General features: G+C 47.3%; 1 long non-coding RNA gene and 1 other non-coding gene across 2 annotated transcripts; both read right to left on the reverse strand.

Annotated features, from left to right (window-relative positions):
* Positions 1 to 652: 652 nt before the first annotated feature.
* LOC150044171 (uncharacterized) lies at positions 653 to 15,183 on the reverse strand. Its single transcript, XR_016533211.1, has 3 exons — positions 14,719 to 15,183; positions 13,982 to 14,126; positions 653 to 1,173 (listed from the first exon to the last, which is right to left on the reverse strand). It is a non-coding gene; the product is annotated as an uncharacterized LOC150044171 (long non-coding RNA).
* LOC150044172 (small nucleolar RNA SNORD116) lies at positions 14,396 to 14,494 on the reverse strand. The gene has a single exon (XR_016533327.1). It is a non-coding gene; the product is annotated as a small nucleolar RNA SNORD116 (small nucleolar RNA).
* Positions 15,184 to 15,557: the final 374 nt, after the last annotated feature.

Below are 15,557 nucleotides of genomic sequence, written 5' to 3' on the forward strand. Positions count from 1 at the left end.
AATAAGTTTGAAGCATTACAGCAAGGTCTGCACGCAGGCAGCCAATCCTTTTGAAACAAATTATACATTTTGACCAATAATTGCTCAGACAGGGCCCAGCGGGAAATATGTGCTGAGTTGTATCCCTCTGGCCTTTGGATGGGGAAGCGACCCTTATCTGAGTTAGCACATGTTGTTTGTGAGGTAGGATGGCCAGCTGCGGAGACTGGTCAGCAGGACGTGGGCTAAGCTTGTAAAAACTTCTACCATGGGGAAGGGGCAGGGTCGGGTTTTACACAAGTTCCTGCCCAGTTATGAGAGGTACGGGCATTAGTAAGGCGTGCTTACAAACTATTCTATGACCTCCCGGCTCTCATTAATTTCGAGTGGCCAAGTTCAAGGGACTCTAGGATCTGTCATCATCTCTGCCATCCAAGCAGAGGCTTACTGCATTGTATAAATGTCCTATTGGCATTTCGCTTGCTTAGTTGCTGGACTTGAACTCAGGGCCTGGGCACTGTCCCTCAGCTCTCCAGCTCAAGGCTAGCACTCTGCCACTTTTGAGTCCCAAACTTAGGGCCTGAGTGCCGCGCCTCAGCTCTGCAGCTCAAGGCTTGCACTCTGCCACTGTGAGTCCTGAGCTTGGTGTGAAGAGCTAAAAAAGCACCCCCATTCTGAAGCAGCAACCGTCTTGTTGTTTATGTAAGCTGTTCAGGGTATAGAGATGAAAAATAACTACCCCCAGACCCCAAATTACTCCCCATTAGTAAGCAGAATAAAAATCACTGTAGGTAGCCAGAAAATCGCCATTACAAGATGGCGCCGATTTCCGCTGTTTGCCTTGTTATTCTGTATCTGTTGATCCGTGAAGTTAAGGAAGAGGAATGCCTGCCCAAAGTGTGCCATATGACTGGCTTGTTTACAAGAGGAAGCAAAGCTGACTGGTGAAGAGAGCCTTAGGAGGCGAGGTTAAGAGGAAGTGGGAGGAGAAAGGAGAGAGAGGCGAGAGGAGAGAGAGACTGCGAGCTCGAGCTCGCTGAATAAAACGTGGCTTGAGAAGAAGTCCTAACTGTTGCGATTTTCCTTGCCGGCCGAGGGGATCGCGACAACTGGCGGCCCGTACGGGGACTTCAGAACTCAAGGTGGTGCACAGGCAAGTCCCGGGTAAGGGGGACCAATCCATTTTGCTCTCCTCTGTAGGTAAAGAGAGCGGGAAAGGCTCTGGAATGGGGGCCTCAGAACCGTCACAGGTAGTGACTGCTCTTGATGCGCTAAGAATCTGAAAGGGAAACCAAGTATCTTGAGACTTTTCCTCCGTAATGGGGAGGAGGTGGCCCCTTGGTTCTCTGTGTCAGGAAATCTGTTGTTGCCTACTTGGGATAAGTTAGGGAGGGACTTGGACGCCGCGGCAGATCAAGGACGGACGTCTAGGGCCCGGAGTAAAACCCATTTGGAAACTCGTTAGGAGCTGTCTGTCTGATGAGCGCTGCTCCGGCGCGCTAGTGGAAGGAAAGATAGCATTGGAGGAATTTAAGGAGGAAAGGTCAGAATCCAGGAGCGAGAACTCAGGGGAGGATCGAAAGGTTCCTTCCATTTATCCCCCCTTGCCACCTGAAAACATGCAGGAGGAGTCTGACCCAGAAGAGCCTGCGTTAGGTGCAGTACCCCGGCTTAGTGCTATCTCAGACTGGAAAAGGTCTCGTAAGGGGTTGGACCTTAATACAGGGCAGGAAGCTCCTCATTTTGAGGCGCTGCCCCCGCCCCCTCCTTTTCCTCCTCCTCCTACCCCGCCTGTTGTAGGTGTTGGACGCTCCCGAGCTCCAGAAGTGTGGAAGCAAGTACAAAAGGAACTTTGTCTAGGATACCCAGTTTTTGAAGGACCCAACAATCAGAGATATCATGAGCCCATAGACTTCAAAACCATTAAAGCACTGGCCGAGTCAGTCCGTGCCTACGGAGTGGGGGCCTCCTTCACTGTAGCTCAGGTGGACAGCCTTAATAGACACTGCATGACCCCGGCAGATTGGGCCTCTCTTGCTCGAGCTTGTCTTAGCCCCGGGCAATACCTGGACTGGAGAGTTTTTGTTATGGAGTATGCCACTGAACAAGCTGCAATTACTGCAAATGAGGGAAGGCCCTATTGGAATAGAGATATGCTATTGGGATTGGGAAATTTTGTTAACAATCACAACGGGTTTCCCCGCTGATGTCTATGGCCAGATTAACCAGATAGGTATTAGGGCATGGAAGGCTCTTCCAAATAGAGGAGAAGTTGCAGGAAATCTCACTAAAATCATTCAGGGACCTTTAGAACCTTTTTCTGATTTTGTCGCACGAATGGTTGATGCAGCTGGAAAAATCTTTGGGGACGCAGATAGGGCCATGCCCCTTATCCAACAGTTAGTATTTGAGCAGTGTATCAAAGAATGCAGAGCAGCAATCACCCCATACAAACAAAAAGGTATTGAGGTATGGATTAAAGTATGTAGAGAGATTGGAGGACCCCTTACCAATGCAGGTTTAGCCGCTGCAGTAGTACAAATGACAAGACAGGGACAAAAAGGAAGCAATGCCTGCTATAAATGCGGTAAGCCAGGTCATATGAGAAAAAACTGCCTGGAGAAAAATAGTAAAGGGAATGCAGGAAATCAGCATCAAGGACACCCTTTGCCAGGTCTTTGCCCCCGGTGCAAGAAAGGTAATCACTGGGCCAATGAATGCAGGTCGGTAAAGGACAAAGAAGGGCGACCTTTGCCTCCACTCAACCAGCAGGGTTCAAAAAACGGGTACCAGGGCCCACGTCCCCAGGGCCCTCAAATATATGGGGCAATGACATCTGCCTCCAGGCCGGTAACAGAGACATGGCCAACCCTTCGGCATCCGAGCCAGCGAGGAGAGCCACTCCTGGGTCAGCAGGACTTGACCTCTGTTCCACCACCAGACTCATATTAACCCCAAAAATGGGAGTCCAATTAGTGGACTCCAATCTCAAGGGCCCCCTCCCTACAGGTACGGTGGGTCTTTTAATTGGCCCTTTCTCTTCCACCCTAAAAGGCCTTAGAATTCACCCTGGAGTAATAGATTCTGATAATCAAGGTATCATCAAAATCATGGTGGAATCCCCCCGGGGAATTTCAGCCATCTCGCCTGGGGACCACATAACTCAATTACTGTTACTTCCTAGCTGTCATAAACTATTCCCTGCAAAAAACATTAGTCGAGGAAATCGAGGCTTTGGATCCTCGGGAGGCAATGCAGCCTATTTATCCATGGATCTTGAGGAACGACCTGTCCTACAACTATTAGTAAATGGAAAGTCTATTTTAGGATTGCTGGATACTGGAGCAGATAAAAGTATTATTTCTAATCAGGATTGGCCAAGAGCCTGGCCAATACAGGTCGCTTCGCAGTCGTTACAGGGATTAGGCTATGCATCTACCCCAAACATGAGTGCGGCTATGCTGCACTGGCAGGATCAGGAGGGACACAGTGGACTTTTCCAGCCCTATGTGGTCTCTATACCCATATCCCTTTGGGGTAGAGACATCCTAAGACAAATGAAATTCAAACTTACCAACGATACTCCTAGCAAAGCAGAAAAAATCATGTCAAAAATGGGTTACCAACAGGGTCTTGGATTAGGGAAACAATTACAGGGACGTACTTCCCCTATCCCAGTAAAACAGCTTTCTAAACACCTATGTCTGGGTTTTTCTTAGGGGCCACTGAGGAGACCATGCCCATCCAGTGGAAGACAGGGGACCCTGTGTGGGTTCCTCAGTGGCCACTTCCCTCTGAAAATTACTTGCAGCCCAAGCCCTGGTACGTGAACAACTGGATTTAGGACATGTCCGCCCCTCAGTATCTCCCTGGAATACTCCCATATTTGTTATCAAGAAAAAATCTGGAAAATGGCGACTATTACATGACCTGCGAGCAATCAATAACCAAATGCAGATCATGGGGCCTGTTCAACGAGGACTGCCTTTACTTTCTACTTTGCCTCGAGAATGGCCCATAATTGTTATTGATATAAAAGATTGCTTCTTTTCCATTCCGCTGAACAGTATGGATACTTGTAGGTTTGCTTTTACCCTACCCTCTATAAACCAAGAGAGCCCAGATGAGCTTCCTGTTTGGGAGAAGTTTCCTTCGGTGCGGTGCTTGCACTATATGGATGATATCTTGTTGGCTTCCAAAGATCAGAACGTATTGGATAAGGCATTTGCCACATTAATTAATTGCCTGGAAAATAGAGGATTATTTATAGCCCCAGAAAAGGTACAGAAGGATAGGATAGTGCAGTACTTAGGAAGTAAAATAACATCCCAAAAAATAAGGCCTTTGAATTGGCAACTGCGAAAAGACCATCTTAAGACCTTAAATGATTTTCAGAAACTTTTAGGGGATATTAATTGGATTCGAGCCTCCTTGCCTATGAGTAATAGTGAATTGAAGCCCTTATATGATTTATTGCAAGGTTCATCTGCCTTGGACTCACCGAGAGAATTGACCCCTGCGGCTAGAAAAGTTTTAGAAATTTTAGAAGAAAAACTAAATTCAGCATTTTTACAAAGAGTAGAACGGGGGCGAGAAATTTCCTTAATTATTTTAGCCTCGTTTAAGCAGCCTACAGGAGTGTTATGGCAGGATGGACCTTTAGCATGGATCCATCCGAAAATGTCCCCTGCCAAATCTATTGAATATTATCCCATGGCAGTTGCCAATTTATCCATTTTAGGAATTAAATTTAGTATACAACATTTCGGCTATCAGCCTAATTTTCTTATAGTTCCATATAATGCCCAGCAAGTTCAAGCTTTAAATGCCACCATTGATGAATGGGCTATTTTGAATTGTATGTTTATTGGGAAAATTGATAATCACTATCCCAAAAATCCTTTTTTACAATTCTTGAAGGAACATCCAATTGTTTTTCCAGTAATTACTGCCAAGCAACCCATACCCGGAGCAGTTAATATTTTTTCTGATGGTTCCAAAAATGGGTTGGGAGCCTATTTGGTTGAGGGTCAGGAACCAGTATTATGTCAGTTTCAGCCTGGGTCAGCACAACAAATAGAATTGCAGGTTGTTATTTCTGTATTTAGAAATTGTTCCTTTTCTTTTAATATCATTTCTGATTCTGCATATGTAGTTAATGCTTTGCAGTCTTTAGAAGCTGCAGGACCCATAAGTAAAAGTAGCACTGTATGTAATTTGTTTATGCAATTGCAGGAATTAATTTGTGCTTGCAAAGCCCCTTTTTTCCCATTGCACATACGTGCCCACACAGGTTTGCCTGGGCCCCTAAGTCTAGGCAACGATGTAGTGGATAAGTGTACGCGTATGCAAATGGCTTTTGCTGTATTTACCCCAGAAGTGCAGGCCCAAGAATTTCATAGTCAGTTTCATGTTAATGCTCGCACCCTGCAATCTCGGTTTAAATTGTCTCGGCAAGCCGCCAGACAAATTATATTAAATTGCCCAAAATGTGTTACCCATCTTCCAGTTGTGCCATTAGGTGTCAATCCCCGTGGCTTACCTCCCTTAAAAATTTGGCAAGGGGCCGGGAGTTTGGCTTAGTGGTTAAAGTGCTTGCCTAGCATGCATGAAGACCCAGGTTCGATTCCTCGGTACCACATACATAGAAAAAAGCCAGAAGTGGTGCTGAGGCTCAAGTGGTAGAGCACTAGCCTTGAGAAAGTCCAAGGACAGTGCTCAGGCCCTGAGCTCAAGCCCAGGACTGGCAAAAAACAAAACAAAACAAAACAAAACAATTTGGCAAATGGATGTTACTCATGTTACAGAATTCGGGAAGTTAAAATATTTACATGTTTCAGTTGATACATGTTCAGGAATTATTCATGCTACCCCTTTAGGGGGAGAGACTACTCATCATGTAATTATTCATTGTTTGGAAGCTTGGGCTTCCTGGGGAATGCCTTATCTTATTAAAACAGATAATGGTCCTGCCTATACTAGTAAACAATTTGGTGCCTTTTGCCAAACCATGGGAGTGCAGCTTTCCCATGGATTGCCTTATAACCCTCAGGGTCAGGGTATTGTGGAACAAGCTCACCGCACCCTAAAAATTTATTTACAAAAACAAAAAGGGGGAATTGGGTATAAAAGGACACCAAAAGAAAGAACTTCATTAGCCCTTTTTTACTATAAATTTTTAAAATTTGGATATTCAAGGTCATTCTGCCGCGGAGCGGCACACCACTCCAATTATAGGGCAATTCAAGGGATTGGTAAAGCGGAAGGATATATTAACTGGCCAATGGAATGGGCCAGGCCCCGTGCTCTCATGGGTACGAGGAGCAGTTTGTGTGTTTCCACAGGACTCACAGGATCCTATCTGGGTGCCGGAACGACAGGTGAGAAAGGCGCAAGAAAATGATCGCAAAGAAGATACTGCTGATAGCATTAATTTGCCCGCTGGTGGAGCCTCGTCTACTATGGGCCGTGATGAAGACGTTCCCATTACCGATGCCCGTGACTAGTACCTCTAGAGTTTTTCCATATTTGTTTACTACCAATGGTTCATTACAACTTCCTTATGTCCCTTTTAGTTCAGAGTTAGGAAATTATAGTTTGGCCGTGCATTTGGAGGCGACATTATGTTTTGTGTATCTCAAAATGCTACTAATGGTGATTGTATACAGCTGGATAAGCAAGAGATAGGAGTGTTTGCAAAAAACGTTTCTCAGGATATACGTGTAGTAAGTCTTACTGCCCTAGCTCCCTTAGCCCCTTATTCGAAGTTTTTAGGGAATGCCAAAGTACCTTTATTGTATCCTAGGTGTAAGTCAAAATTGGTATGGCCGTGGGAGTGGACAGGATGCCAGAGTTCCAGAGTGGTGGGATTAAAACCTGGTTTTGCTTTTACCCCTTTTATTGCTAAATTTGCCAATACTACTTTTGTTAGTAATTATAATTTTACCTATCGTTATTCTCACCCTGAGAATCCCTTTAATGTTTGGTTAATTTGTGGAAAATATGCTTGTAGTAGTGCTAATGCCTTGGCCTTTTTGGGATGATTCGTTATTGTAATTATACTTGTACAAATTCTAATTGTATGATGTCAGATGGTTCAATTTATAATGATCATGTTAGATATAATTCTTCCTGTAAATATCAGGCCAATTTTGATGCTAGCCCTGTTTGTGTTTGGCCTCCTTTTATGTTTCTTGTTTTTGATTATAATACTGTTAATGGTTCTTTTTAAAACTGTTCACAAAATCGATGTTATTTGAGCCAATGTTGGAATGCTAGTCTGTTTAGTGCTGCTGTGGTTATGAGATTGCCAACATTTGTTCCTGTTCCAGTCCAAGTGCAAGAGAAGGACTTGATTGTAAAGTTAAAGCGACCGAGGCGTGACCTTGGGGTCACTGCTTTGGTTGTCTTGATCTCGTCTTTGATCGCAACAGCTGCTGCTAGTGCTGCTGCCCTGGTGACATCGGTTCAGACTGCTGCGACCACAAATAGACTATCCAAGGCTGTTTCTCAAGCGATGGACAGACAGATACAAGTTAATCATCACCTTTATCGCGGATTTATGGTGTTAAATCAGAGAGTGGACTTACTGCAGGAACAGTTGGATCTTGTATATAGTTATGTTCAACTTGCTTGTGTGGGTACGGGTAGTGGATTATGTATTACTTCTTTGACTTATGATAATTTTTCTCATGCTGCCAATTTGTCTAGAAGGTTAGGGAAAATGTTGACGGAATCCTGGTCTTTAGAATTTGAAAATCTTACCAATCAGTTGCGCTACGAAATTATGATTGATAATACCACGCGGGTGAATATTGCCACTGTGGAAGATTTTGTCAATTGGGTTTCCAGCTCTTTTAATTGGATTAAGGAATGGGCAGGATGTGTATCTTTAATTGTATTGTTGAGTATGGGCCTAGAAGTTTTGTGTTGGATTGTGTTTGCATTACGCAGACAAACACTGAGGCAGAGGAAGTGCGATCAACTGATAATAAAACAGGCATTAATGGCTATCACTATGGAACAACCCCCCCAGGTATGGTTAAGCATGCTGGACCAGTAGTCAAAGATGGGTAAGTGAGGAGATTGGTCTTGATACCAACCTAAGACAGACCACGATGCTCGAGTATCTTGTGTCCATGACGGGTAAGGATCAAGAGGCATCTACCCAACCTAAGACAGGCATGGTCCCTTGCTACTGTGGTGGGAATGACAGGGGGTTTTGCAGGCCTCGTGCCCTTCCTACTACAAATAAACAAAAAAGGGGGAGATGTAGGTAGCCAGAAAATCGCCATTACAAGATGGTGCCGATTTCCTCTGTTTGCCTTGTTCTTCTGTATCTGTTGATCCGTGAAGTTAAGGAAGTGGAATGCCTAGTCACGCTCCTCCTGCGTGATCGGAAGTCTGCCTGCTGCCATAGTAGGGTCTGCCCAAAGTGTGCTATATGATTGGCTTGTTTACAAGAGGAAGCAAAACTGATTGGTTAAGAGAGCCTTAGAAGGCGAGGTTAAGAGGAAGTGGGAGAAGTGAAAAGAAAAATGAAAGGAGAAAGGAGAGAGAGAGACGGGAGGAGAGAGAAACTGCGAGCTCGCTGAATAAAACGTGGCTTGAGAAGAAGTCCTAATTGCTGTGATTTTCCTTGCCGGCTGAGGGGGTGGCGACAAATCACCAAGGCCCCAGAGGCTGCACAAACAGGAACTTCTGAACCCTAGTCAGCCATTGTTCGCACAGGTGTCCATAAGCTCCAGGAACTACCCTACTTTGTGTCAAAATTAGACTGCACGTATAGCATTGTATAGCATTTGTTTCCCAAACCATAAAACTACTCTCTGACAGTTGAATGGGACCCGCCGTCGTGAGAACTTCCCGTTGGTTTCCACCAGCCTGGGAAGCTCCCTAATCCCCATCTTATCTCATCCGACCACCTGATGGGTGTAAACCTGTGATATATGCCTTTAAAAAGACTGTGTAAACCCTGACTGTCAGCTTCTCCCCCCCCCCCGCCCCCGCCCCTCACAGCATCACTGCTTTGAGGTGTGAGTGGACAAGTTCCTTGCTGGCTCCCTTAATCTATGGCCAGCTGGCCACAGTTCCTTAGTTAGCAAAAGCATGAGTTAAACTTTAAGATGGCAGCACTATGGTTCTGACCTGGGGCCCTTCATTTCTCTTCCTTCTCATCCTGAGCATCATTATCCACGCCGCCCACAAAGATGCTACCTACAATAAAAAGGCTACAGGAGGTTCCCAAATGCCTCCAAAATGAACTCGATACAAACTATGGACTGGACTATGGTTGGCTCCCTTACCTTCTCCCCTTTGTGGGCGGGCCCCTTGGTTACAGTGGGTTTTGTATTCACATTCAGATCTTCTGTAATCAATAAGCTCCTTCAGTGTCTTAGAAAGCAGGATCAGGGAAAGCTGTTCAGCTAATGGTGGTCTGGCAACTATATGCTGTGCTATGAGATGGCGGACTGGGAACTCTGTGAGGTTGACCCCGGCCCTTACCAGGATGTGCAGGTGTACATAAGGGTTTCCTTTGCTGATGTTGGCCATCCCCCTTATTTCAAATCTCTGTTTGGGTCTGCCAACCCTACAGGTAAATTGCCTGAAGTGCTAGAGTGGTAGGCAATGATGGGTAAGATCTCCAGAGGGGGACAACCTAAGACAGGCACACTTCTCAAGTAAGGCAAATACCTGCTTAATAAAACAAAAGGGAGGAGATGTGGGGCACGTCACATCAAAGGTAAAAGGCCTACCTCATGGCCCAGTGCTCACTTCCTGGTTTTGGAGATCCAACCTGCCTGTCTCCTGGTTGGGAGGTTTGGCTGTGGTTTGTGATGTAAAATAAGGCTACCTCGAACCCATGGATTGGCCTCCCTTCCCTCTCTGACCGCACCTACCTCCCCCTGTCCTGCCTACTTTTATGTTAATAGATTCCTGCTTCTTACTTTAGCCCCTGGTATCTTCTCATTAAAAGAGTCTGCTGTGACATTCTCCCTGGTGTGTCTGTGTCTTCCCTCTGGAGAAGGGAGGGCTGGGTGAAGGTGGCCAGCCGGCCCTATCCTTTCTGGTCTCGTCTTAGTCGGGGAGTGTTCTCTTTGCCCTTCCTGCTGGTCAGGAGGCAAAGAGTGCTAAAAACCCCGACAGCATTCACTTTCTGTGTTGACTTTGTAGGCAAGCAATATTACAATTATAGCTCATAAAAATAAATCCAAACTGATCAATCCTGCCCATCTTTGATCAAGTCCCAAAATAGTCTTAAGCAAAGATCACCCAAAGTTAGAATATTAACATTTGTCTAACAATAATTATTTTTGCCATACAGAGGTGGCTTCTGGGGTCTGCAACGCAGTATTCAAAGCATTCTCTGTAGGAACCGCAGTGGAAAGGGCAATAATCAGGGCAGTAATGGCAGCTACGGAGGTGGCAATAGCCACTACCACAGCCAGGAAAATACCGAAGTCTTTTTACTGATGAGCGGGAAAGCATTCTCTTCCGCCTGTACAGGCACTGGTATATACTGAGGGGCTCTTACTACAACAGCCAGAGAAAACAGGGAAGCAAGCATTCCAACATCAACTAAGAGAACAACATTATTGAAACCAATAGAAAAAACAAAGACTATCACACAAGCCATAGGGAATAGCAGGGCAATGGAAGAATTAGAAGAGTCTTCCAATCCCCCACTTTTGTTTTAAACTACTGTCCTATCTCACCTTCCAAAAATGACTCTGGTCCCTTCATTTTAAGGGGGTTATGGGCGAAGATCCATTTTCTGTAACTTCTTCAAGCTGACTCAGGGACCCTAAAAGGCTTTAGCCTGTTTTCAACTAGTTTGCACCGGAGCACAGGCTTTCTAAATCACTACCACTTAATTCAAGTATTTTTCCAAGAGTCTCTGCACTTCTTTTCACCTGTTCTTAAACTGTTTACTCTCGTATAAGTTGCCACATAGTTTAGACACATTCATACTCGCACAAAATATCCCGTTCGCACACACATTCGCGGTCGTTCCGGTCTGAACCCACTTGGTTCTATTCTAAAATTCCTCGCCCTTACACTGCTCTGGCCAGAGACTCCCATGAGGTTCCTCCCTACCATGCCCGAAGTGATGTGCGCTTCGGAGGTGATCTGGGAACAATTGTTGGGAGCCAGAGTGGAATCAAACTGTACCTAGACTTGCATCAGACGATGGCTTTATTGTCTTATTGCTTTCTGGCCCTATTCTATGTAAATGACCTGAGAATTACCATATGAATGTAACACCTGGAGGTTCCCTGGGTCAGGAGGAGGGAAGAAAGGGGAGTGGAAAATAAACGCGGCAGTCTCGGCAGTCTTTGCCTGGACTGCGGACATCCCGGACCCGGTGTGTCTGTCTCTCTTCTTTTTCTTCACCTATTTCAGGAACCCCAATCTGCGAACCCTGGTTTGCTGCCGGTTGGCCCCGGCAAACAATCATTGAAATCTTTTACTGTTAAAACACCTAGCTGCTTCTGCTGTGTTTGCCTGACACAAATGCAGCTTCTTTGCCTTTTTTTCCTTAGCTTTGGGAGGAGTTTTTCTTTCTTTTCCTCAATTTTATGTCTTTTGCCTTTTTTTATGGATTTTTCTTTTTTACTGCCTTTTTTTATGGGTTTTTCTTTGTATTTTCCTTTCAGGTTCTTTGACTTTTGTAGATAGTTGCTTTGTTTACCACCTTTTTTCTTTTTCTTTCTCCCTGTTCCCCCACCCCCCCCCAAGCAATTTCAGCCTGCATTTTCCCTTCAGGTTTCCCTGGCCTTTCAGTCCCTCCTTTTTCTTTTTCTTTGCATTATTTTCTTTTCAGGTTTCTCTGGTTTTTCAGTCTTTGAGTTTTTCTTCTTTGTCTTTTGCAGGTAGTTGCTTCCCTTTCTCTTGTTTATCACCTTCTTTTTCTCTTTCTCTTTGTCCCTCTCTTTCTTGTCTTCCTGTCTTCTTTTTTCCTGTGAGCAACTTCAGCCTGCATTTTTCCTTCAGGTTTCTCTGGCCCTTCAGTCCCTTCTCCATGTATCTCTCCCTTGGCTCAACTCTCCGTTGTGCCCCTTTTGTGCCCCATGTTGGGCGCCAGTATGTCGGGGTCCTTCGTCCCCAGTCCCTCTCGACTAGTAGGAAGGATGGGGAAAAACATGCCCCGACCACGACGAGCTGTGAGAGGAGAGGGCCCACTGTCCTCCTGCACTCAGCCTTCCTTTCCCAGAGCACGAAGAGACGCCACGCAGCTTCATCAAGGCAGGAAAATCTCTCTCCAAAAATCCCTCTCCTCCTTATATTGGGTGCGGGAGCCTATCAGCACAACAGGTAGGCAGGATAAAGAGGTTCACTTGTTTACCCCTAGTACAGGTCTCAGCAGAAAGTTATTAGACATGGCGTTACTTGGCCCCCAACACAGGACAAAGACGGACTACTCCCTGACCCCTCAGTAAGTTTTCCAGGGAAGAGGAGACAAAGCAGATGTCTGCTTGAGAAGGAGGGTGAAACCCACACCACACCAGCCCAATCCTCTGCACACCAGTGCTTCTTCTCTGTATCACTGGATCTTTACCAAGGCTTGGATGCCTCTGACCTGCCTGCAGTTTCACTGCACCCTTTTTCTGTAGGAGCATACTTCTTCATGGGGTTGGAAAGAGGGCAAGCTGCAAACACAACCTGCAGTTCAAGGGCCATCCCACACCCACAATGTCAGATACATACCCACTCATGTGGCCATACTAACACTGGGCTCTGCAACTAACTGGCTCTCAGGCTCAGGAGTTGGATGGGGTGAATCCTAGAGAACTGGAAGCAAGGTATCTGGCTCAGAGACCACAACATTAAACTCCTATGTGTGGATTTCCCCCACAACACACACAGAGAAGTGCCACCCAGCAAGGATTCCTCTGAGGGAGAAAGGCTTGACAGATACATGTCTGGCACTAGAACGTGGGTACTGTCTCCCTGGCCTGAGCCTCTGGTCATCCAAATCAAACCCAGAGCTTGACAAGGCAAACCATCCTAGAGGGCAGTCCCTGCCTGCCCCCTTTGCAAACGCAACCGAGATGACAGATGGGGTGCCCACGAGAGGGGAGCTGAACTCAACCACTCAGTGTTTCCTCGTGGGTCTGATGGCAACCAGAAATGCATCAATCACACCAGGGACCACCAAAATGCCAATGGGAATGACAAAAGTGTCATCAGATTGTACTGGCTATCTCAGGAGTCAGTGTCATGGCCCTAATCTGATCACACACCCCTGTGCTTTCCAGCCTGACCCTCTTGGCCCTGTCTTATCCTAATCAAACACCATCGCAAAGCACACATCTCCCCCAAAGTTTCCACCATGCCTTTTCCAGGTACAAAAGGATCCCATATTCTGTTAGCCCAGTCCCAGAACCAAATGATTCCTGTTCTAAGAATGGCTCTTCCCTGAGCCTTGCTTGTAGACCTTATCCTGCAACAGCAAGTCAGTGTCCTGCCTGCCCACCTGCCCATTCTGACACCAAGTATTTCTGTATCTGGCACCAGTTCAAAGGCCCCTATCATTAAGGCCAACCCATCAAGTTCTCCAAGGGGTGTGCACACATGGCGAAACAGAAGGACACATCATCATCCCTCACCAGCAGGGCATCTCCTCACAGCTGCTACCCTGCTGGTTGTGGAGGCGGGTGCAAGGATGAGTGGGAAAAGGAAGGCCTGCCTCACTCGTGCACTTGTCAGGCAAGGCTGGTAAACCTCACTCACTGATAAGAATAAGAATTACGTTTTCACCCATTTTGTTTAGCTTTTTTTGGGACATGACTTTGGAGGCATCATAGATGCAAATACACTTTGTGCCTCTTCATGAGATATGCCAGTTAGCAGGTGGGTCTGGCACCATCTAGGGAAGCCATGTACAGGACAATGGAGGGACCTGGCTCCCTGGCCCACGGCCCCCACGACCGGATGGAACAGCAATGCTTGGGAGGATGTTTAGGATGGATGGGCACCCACTGGGGATGGGCATACTTACTTAATTTCCTCAGCGACCAGGAAGTGAGAATGCCACCAGCCAGTTCATTCATGTGGCCTGGGCACTGGACACCTCTCCAAGTGGAACAGAAAAAGGTGGACCACTTCCTGACCCACTGTCAGCTGGCGATCCAGGGCCTCAAAGCCTAGGAGAGAAGACAAAGCAAATGGCAACTTGAGGACAACAAGCCACACCCTGCATGCCACATTTATTTCTCCTGTACATCTCTGGTACCTCCTTTCTACCCCCTCTCTTCTCCCCATAGCTACCCAAGCAAAGCCAACGTTACTCCTTGGGATACTTTCGATGAGCAACCTTCCAAGGCTGCTGCCTCAGCCATGAGCAAGTAGCTGACTGAGTGGGCGCAAGTGAGTTGGGCCTCACTCCCACTCACCTAAGGTCAAGCCAGGTGCTCAACCTCAGTCACTGATGAGAGAGACAGACGGTAGTGAGTTCTCACTCATTTTGTTCAGCTTTTCCAAAGAATGTTATGATTGTTGTTTGGAGCGGGAGGGAATCATCGACCCAAGCACAGCCAGTAAGGCCACAGGGAAGTGGAGAGCCCAGGACGTAGGGGACCTGCCTGGCAGCAGATAACGCCTAGGCATCCGCTGGGGCCTCGCAACTCCTTCTCACCGGGCGGGATGCATTCAGACATCACCCACTGGCCAGCGAGCGGCGCTACCAGTGACCAAAAACAAGATCAGCCCCTGCCTTGGGGGGATCATCACCCTTACCTGGCACAAGGCTGCAGCTGCAGGTCTGCAGGCTTCCCGCTCTGCTCCTCCGCATAGGGCGCACCACCTCCTGCCCCGCTCCCTGCGAGGCTTCCACGGCGCCCCGCGCTGACAAGTGGAGACAGAGGAGAACAGGGTCTCCCCCGCGCCCGTCCCCTGCACGGGCATCCTGGGACTCCCCAACGTATTCCCTGTCACTCCCCGCATCCTCGGAGCTTCTGTGACTGCGGGGTCGGGCGCGCCGGCACTGGCCTGAATCCCAGGCACACGTGCGTGAGCGCGAGGTGGTCGGCAGCAGACGGCCGGGCAGGAGCCAGCGTCTCCCCATCTCAGCCACGGACCTGGCTTCACCCCGCGTGTGCTCACACACCTGCACATCCGCCTCAGGAAATCATTTATTACCACACGAGAACTCCTTCACCCCGTTGCCGTGCAGTCTTCCCCAAGCTCAGCCGCCGTTGCGCGGTTCTGCGCCACGCTCCGGAACTGCGTCATCACGCCGCGCGCCGCCCCGCCTCCGTCGCGAGTCCCCGGAAGTTAGACGTCTCCCTGTGTACGGCGGCCTGCAGGGGCCTAAACTGCTGCAGGGGCCTAAACCGCGCCAATGGCCAGAACTAGCCTAGAGTTTGCTCTCTTTTTGCTTGGGTTTACAAGGATGGCGGCCCACTGACGTTTTGTACTTTTTTGTTTTTTGTTTGCCGGCCTGATATGCTTGTAATACTAGCTATTCAGAAGGCTGAGAATTGAGGATCACAGCTCAAAGCCAGGCCAGGCAGGAAAGTCTGTGAGACTCTTCTATCCAATAAACCACACACACACACACAGAGAAATGGAACTAG

This window comes from Megascapheus bottae, chromosome 30, assembly GCF_031878675.1.
Source record: "Megascapheus bottae isolate mThoBot1 chromosome 30, mThoBot2.hap1, whole genome shotgun sequence".
Taxonomy (NCBI): Eukaryota; Metazoa; Chordata; class Mammalia; order Rodentia; family Geomyidae; genus Megascapheus; species Megascapheus bottae.